Raw genomic sequence first — 6,696 nt, 5'->3', positions numbered from 1 at the left:
AGCGTGCAGCATTAGATCATGGTTTAGTTCACAGGAAGTCTTCATTTCGTAAAAACCTAAAAAAAATAAAAATTCAGAATGGGGGGAGAAGACTAGTTCTTTAGGGTCTGCTAGGGAAAGACCATTCGGGTTCCATTTTCAAGAACTACACGAAAACAGAAAATCTAACTCTAACAGAAATACATATTACCCTAAAAAGATTCGAACCTCCCCACACTTAGTTAGATGTGGTGTTGAAATTGTGATTAACTTCGTTGTCAACTTCCATCGGACCATGTATGTAATGTTTAACTCTGTGACCATTAACTTTAAATTCAATCCCATTTGAATTTATTAATTCTATTGTTCCGTATGGGAAAACTCTTTTGACTATAAATGGTCCAGACCATCTTGATTTCAATTTTCCAGGAAATAGCTTGAATCGTGAATTGAAAAGAAGAACTCTGTCTCCTTCTTTAAATTCTTTTAAACTTCTGATTCTTTTATCATGCCATTTCTTCGTTCTTTCCTTATAGATTAACGAATTTTCATATGCTTCATGTCTTAATTCTTCTAATTCATTTAGTTGACTTAATCGTAGACGTTCGGCTTCATGTAAATCAAGATTACATGTCTTCAAAGCCCAAAATGCTTTGTGGTTCCAATTGGAGTTTTGTAGGCTGTTCTAAAAGCCCAGAGTGCATCCTCCAATTTCATGGACCATTCCTTCGGATTTGATCCTACGGTTTTCTCTAGAATACGTTTTAAAGCTCGGTTGGTGTTTTCAACTTGTCCACTTGTTTGTGGATGATAAGCGGTGGATATTTTATGAGTTACTCCATATCTTTTAAGAACTTTCTCAAGTTGATTATTACAAAAATGAGTTCCCCGATCACTTATTAAAGCTTTCGGTGTTCCAAACCTTGCAAAAAGACGTTTTAAAAAGTTGACTACAACTCGTGCATCGTTAGTTGGGAGAGCTTGTGCTTCCGCCCATTTAGATACATAATCAATGGCAACGAGAATGTATAGATTATTATGATATTTTGGAAATGGACCCATAAAGTCAATACCCCAAATGTCAAATACTTCACATACTTGAATGACATTTTGTGGCATTTCATCACGTTGACTTATTTTTCCGGCCCTTTGACATGCATCACAGGATTTGCAAAGAAGGTGTGCGTCTTTGTAAATTGTAGGCCAATAGAATCCAGCATCGTAAACTTTTCTTGCTGTTAGTTGAGGCCCATAATGCCCTCCTGTTGGTCCTGTGTGACAATGGTTTAAGATTTTACTAGCTTCATCTCCGAATACACATCGGTGTATTATTCCATCGGGACAACTTTTAAACAAATGTGGATCTTCCCAGAAATAGTGTTTTATATCACTAAAGAATTTCTTTCGTTTTTGGTACGATAATCCTTTTTCAAGGAATCTACATACTAAGTAGTTTGCATAGTCTACAAACTATGGAATTTCATTATAATCTATCTTCAATAGATATTCATCAGGAAAGTTGTCTTGTATGGCTGATTCATTTAGAACTTCTAATTCGGGATTTTCAAGACGAGAAAGATGATCAGCGGCGAGATTTTCTGCTCCCTTTTTATCTCGGATTTCAATATCAAACTCTTGTAAGAGTAAGATCCAACGATTTAATCGTGGTTTGGCATCTTGTTTCGAAAATAGGTATCTAAGAGCAGAATGGTCTGTATAGACCACCGTTTTAGCTAGAACGAGATATGAACTAAATTTGTCAAAAGCAAAGACAATAGCAAGGAGTTCTTTTTCAGTAGTTGTGTAATTTGTTTGTGCTCCTTGTAATGTCTTACTAGCATAATATATAGGTTGAAATCGTTTTTCAATCCTTTGTCCTAAAACGGCTCCCATTGCAAAATCACTTGCATCGCACATAAGTTCAAACGGTAGATTCCAATTTGGAGTTATCATGATTGGCGCATTAGTGAGTTTTTCTTTAAGTATATTAAAAGATTTGATGCATTCATCTGAAAAGATGAATGGAGCATCCTTTTCTAGGAGTTTATTCATAGGAGTGGCAATTTTAGAAAAATCTTTTATGAAACGTCGGTAAAAATCGGCATGCCCTAGAAAACTCCTAACTCCTCTAACATTGGTGGGATGTGGAAGTTTAGCAATTACATCTACTTTAGCTCTATCCACTTCAATTCCTTCCTTTGAAATTTTATGTCCAAGAACGATGCCTTCTTTAACCATGAAATGGCATTTCTCCCAATTAAGTACTAGATTTGATTGTTCGCATCTAATAAGCATTCGTTCAAGATTACCTAGACATGATTCATATGTATCACCGAAGACTGAAAAGTCATCCATGAAAACTTCCATGCATTCTTCTATCATGTCGTGAAAAATCGCCATCATGCACCTTTGAAAGGTTGCAGGGGAGTTGCAAAGTCCAAATGGCATGCGTTTGTAAGCAAAAGTACCATAAGGGAACGTGAATGTAGTTTTCTCTTGGTCTTCGGGTGCTATTGGAATTTGAAAATATACGGAAAAACCATCAAGAAAACAATAGTAACTATTTCCGGCTAATCTTTCCAACATTTGATCAATGAAAGGTAAGGGAAAGTGATCTTTTCAGGTGGCGTCATTCAATTTTCTATAATCAATACAAACACGCCATCCTGTTACAGTCCTAGTAGGAATAAGCTCATTTTTCTCATTAGAGATGACAGTCATGCCACCCTTCTTACGTACGCATTGAACTGGGCTTTCCCATGGACTATCAGAGATTGGATAAATTAAACCTGCATCTAGCAGTTTAATAATTTCTTTTTTAACAACATCTTGCATATTAGGATTTAGTATTCGTTGACGTTGCACATACGTTTTATGACCTTCTTCCATAAGGATTTTATGTGTGCAATACGAAGGACTTATTCCTTTAATATTATGAATCTTCCATGCAATGGCTAGTTTATGAGCTTTTAACACAGAAATGAGTTGAGATTTTTCATTTTCAGTAAGAGAAGACGATATTATTACAGGTAATTCAGATTCACCATGTCAATAAGCATATTCCAAATGGTTTGGAAGTGGCTTTAACTCTAATGTCGGTGGTTCTTCTATCGATGATTTGTATCGATATCTGTCTTCTTCTTTTAGCATTTGAATTTCTTCTGTTGTTGGTTCATATCCATTAGCCATAAGTGTGGCTAACATTTCAGTTTCATCAATTTGTTCAGTTCCTTCTCCTACAGAACATTCTCCTGTTCCTTGTAATTCTGGAAATTCTTCTAACAATTCTGCATGTGATTCTATAGTTTGATTATAATAACATGTATCATCTGTAGATTGCGGTTGTTGCATTGCTCTATCAACTGAAAAGGTAACACTCTCGTCCTCTATACTTAGGGTCAGTTTCTTACCGAATACGTCTATCATTGTTTTAGCCATGTTTAAGAATGGTCTTCCTAATATGAGAGGAACTTGAGAATCTTCTTCCATGTCCAGAATAACAAAATCTACTGAAAATACTAAAGTACCAAATTTAACTAGCATGTTCTCCATTATTCCTCTAGGATATTTTACTGATCGATCTGCTAGTTGTATACTTATTCGTGTTCATTTCAATTCTCCAAGGTCTAGTTTAGTGTATAGTGAATATGGAATTAAATTTATACTAGCACCTAAGTCTGCCAATGCTTCTATTGAACTAAGACTACCCAGAAAACATGGAATTGTGAAACTTCCTGGATCTGATAATTTTTCTGGTATCTTATTCAACAGTACTGCAGAACAATTTGCATTCATAGTAACAGCCGAGAGTTCTTCCATTTTCTTTCTATTTGTGATCAGATCTTTCAGAAATTTAGCATATCTAAGCATTCCTGAAATCACATCAATGAAAGGAAGATTGACATTTATCTGTTTAAACATATCCAAGAATTTGGATTGCTCGGCTTCAAGTCTCTCTTTTCTCATTTTACTCGGGTAAGGAAGTGGTGGTTGATATGGTTTAACATAAGGTTTAGCCTTAACTTTGTTATCTTCATTAACCTTTTCAACTACCGGTTCTGTTTCCTTATCTTGATCAGATTGTGGTTCTTGTGGAGTAGGAATAGCTTCATCAGAAATTACAGGTATTTCAGGTGGTTTAAGTGTAATACCACTTCTCGTGGTAATGGCTTTAGCTGTTTCATTCCGGGGGTTAGCATTTGTATCACTAGGTAGACTTCCCGGTTTTCTTTCACCTATCAACCTTACTAGGTTGCTCACTTCTTGTTCCAGATTTTGAATAGAAGCTTGTTGATTTCTAAATGCTTGAGCATTTTGTTCATTGGTTTGTTTCTGAGATGTGAAAAATTGAGTTTGAGATTCAACTAGCTTCGTCATCATATCTTCTAAATTGGGCTTTTTATCATCGGTTTGTGGTGGTTTGTTTTGAAAATTAGGTCTTTGCTGATTGTAAGTATTATTGGATACTTGTTGATTACTAGGACCTTGTTGGTTGTTGTATGAAACATTTCGGTTATAATTCTGGTTTTGATTGTAGATCGGTCTTGGCGGTTGATAATTATTCTGATAATTATTTCCAGGCCTTTGGTTTATGTATGAAACATTCTCTCTTTGTTCCATTGTTAGTTCAATACTGAGACAATCTTTTGTCAAATGTGGTCCTCCACACTGCTCACAACTAATTCGTATTGAGTGGATATCTTTAGTCATCTTTTCCATTCGTCTCTCGACAGCATCTATCTTTGCGGAAATGAAATCTAAGTCATGGCTAGAATCGGCTCTAGCTGCTTTAGATGATCTAACGATATCTTTTTCTTGGTGCCACTCATGTGAGTGGGAAGCAGTGTTATCAATAATTTTGTAAGCATCAGTTGTGGTTTTCTTCATAATGGAACCACCGGCTGCTATATCGATGTCTTTCCTTGTAGTGATGTCACATCCTTGGTAGAATATTTGTACTATTTGACAAGTATCTAAACCATGTTGCGGACATCCTCTTAATAACTTTCCAAATCTTGTCCATGCTTCATATAAAGTTTCATTTGATTTTTGTGTGAACGTAACAATTTCTCCTTGAAGTCTTACGGCTTTAGATGCCGGAAAGAATTTTTTAAGAAATTTTTCAACTAAAACGTCCCATGTATCAATCGCCCCTTCTGGTAACGATTCCAACCAATCTTTGGCTTCTCCCTTTAAAGTCCAGGGAAATAACATGATATATATCTGTTCATCTTCAACTTCTCTTATTTTAAATAGAGTGCAGATTCTATTAAAGGTACGAAGATGTTCATTTGGATCTTCCTTCGGTGCACCACTAAATTGGCATTGATTAGTTACCATGTGTAGAATTTGTCCTTTGATTTCATAATCTGGCGCATTAATGTCTGGTTGAGTAATTGCGTGACCTTGGCCAGTGCATTTAGCTCTCATTCGGTCTTCCATACTTAGAGGTTCCAGATTTTCCATGATTGAATTTGTTGAATCTGAATCACTAGAGGATTCTGATTTAATGGTTGGTTCCTTGACAATCTCTGTTTGAATGATTGGTGGTTCCGGAGGAAAGATTAGTGGTTCAGGATCTATGAATTGTACCTGAATATTCTCCGGATTCTCAATTGTGATGTCGGGTTCAAAAAATGGATTATCGGAAATTTGAATTGGAGTACTTGGTCGACTGGATGACGATTCTAAAGAAAAATCAACGGCGAAAATATTTGCTAGATGTCTTGATCGAGTTACAGGTGGTGAACGTTTTGCTCGGTGCATTCACAGAATATCCTATTAGTTATAAAAATAAGAAAAATTATATAAGTTATCAAATTAATAGACTTTTCTGATTTTGCACACGTTTCGAATAGCCAAAAGATGCAGCAGAGGGGCAGGATTCGTTTGGTCACAATGTAATTGAGTACTGTTTGGCTCCAATAACTCGGTCCACGTACAAATCCAACTATTACTACGAACCAAAAAATTTTGATGTCTATCAATTTAACCGCTTAAAATAATTTTTCGTTGAAATTTAAAGAAATATTAGAGAAGAAATAGAAAATTCTAAGTCCTAAAACTAGAATGTTGAGAAATAAGAAAGAAAAAAAAGAGCGCGTCGAAAAATAAAAGATCAAAAAATAATAGGCGCCGAAAAATAAAAATAAGAAAGTAGCGCGTCGAAACTTAAAAAGGAACTAAAAAAAATTAAAAGTTGCGTCTAAAAATATTAAAGTTTAAAAGAATACTATATCCCAAAACGGCAATAACTTAAAAAGGTACTAAAATATAAAAACGGCATCGCAAAATTCTAAAGCACCTAAATCTTAGTCTAAAGAAAAAGCACTTAGGGGATTTTACGGCAAAGCCTAAAAATGTAGAAGTAAAAATAACTTATGGCAAAAACTATGACTTAAAACTAAATATGAACGAAAAAAATACAAATATTACGCTAAAACAATTAAAAAGATACAAAATATAAAAATATACTTAAAGTTGTAAAAAGTACAATTTTTATAAAAATATTATTTTTATATTATTTATTTTATAAAAGTATTAGTTTATATATTTAATAAAACTAATTATAACTTAATAATATAAATAAAGTAAAAACTTAAACTAAATATTAATTTAATTAAAACCCTAATTAATATTAATAATAATAAAATTAACCCTAAATCCGTATTAATAACAGTCTGAGGTTTGACCTGTCAGAAACTTCCGCGAGTGCGG

General features: G+C 34.4%; 1 non-coding gene across 1 annotated transcript; it reads left to right on the top strand.

Annotated features, from left to right (window-relative positions):
• The first annotated feature begins 4,954 nt into the window (after positions 1-4,954).
• LOC139865403 (small nucleolar RNA R71) lies at positions 4,955-5,061 on the top strand. Its single transcript, XR_011764925.1, has one exon. It is a non-coding gene; the product is annotated as a small nucleolar RNA R71 (small nucleolar RNA).
• Positions 5,062-6,696: the final 1,635 nt, after the last annotated feature.

This window comes from Rutidosis leptorrhynchoides, chromosome 8, assembly GCF_046630445.1.
Source record: "Rutidosis leptorrhynchoides isolate AG116_Rl617_1_P2 chromosome 8, CSIRO_AGI_Rlap_v1, whole genome shotgun sequence".
NCBI classification, from domain to species: Eukaryota; Viridiplantae; Streptophyta; class Magnoliopsida; order Asterales; family Asteraceae; genus Rutidosis; species Rutidosis leptorrhynchoides.
This window is presented reverse-complemented; position numbering and strand designations above follow the sequence as displayed.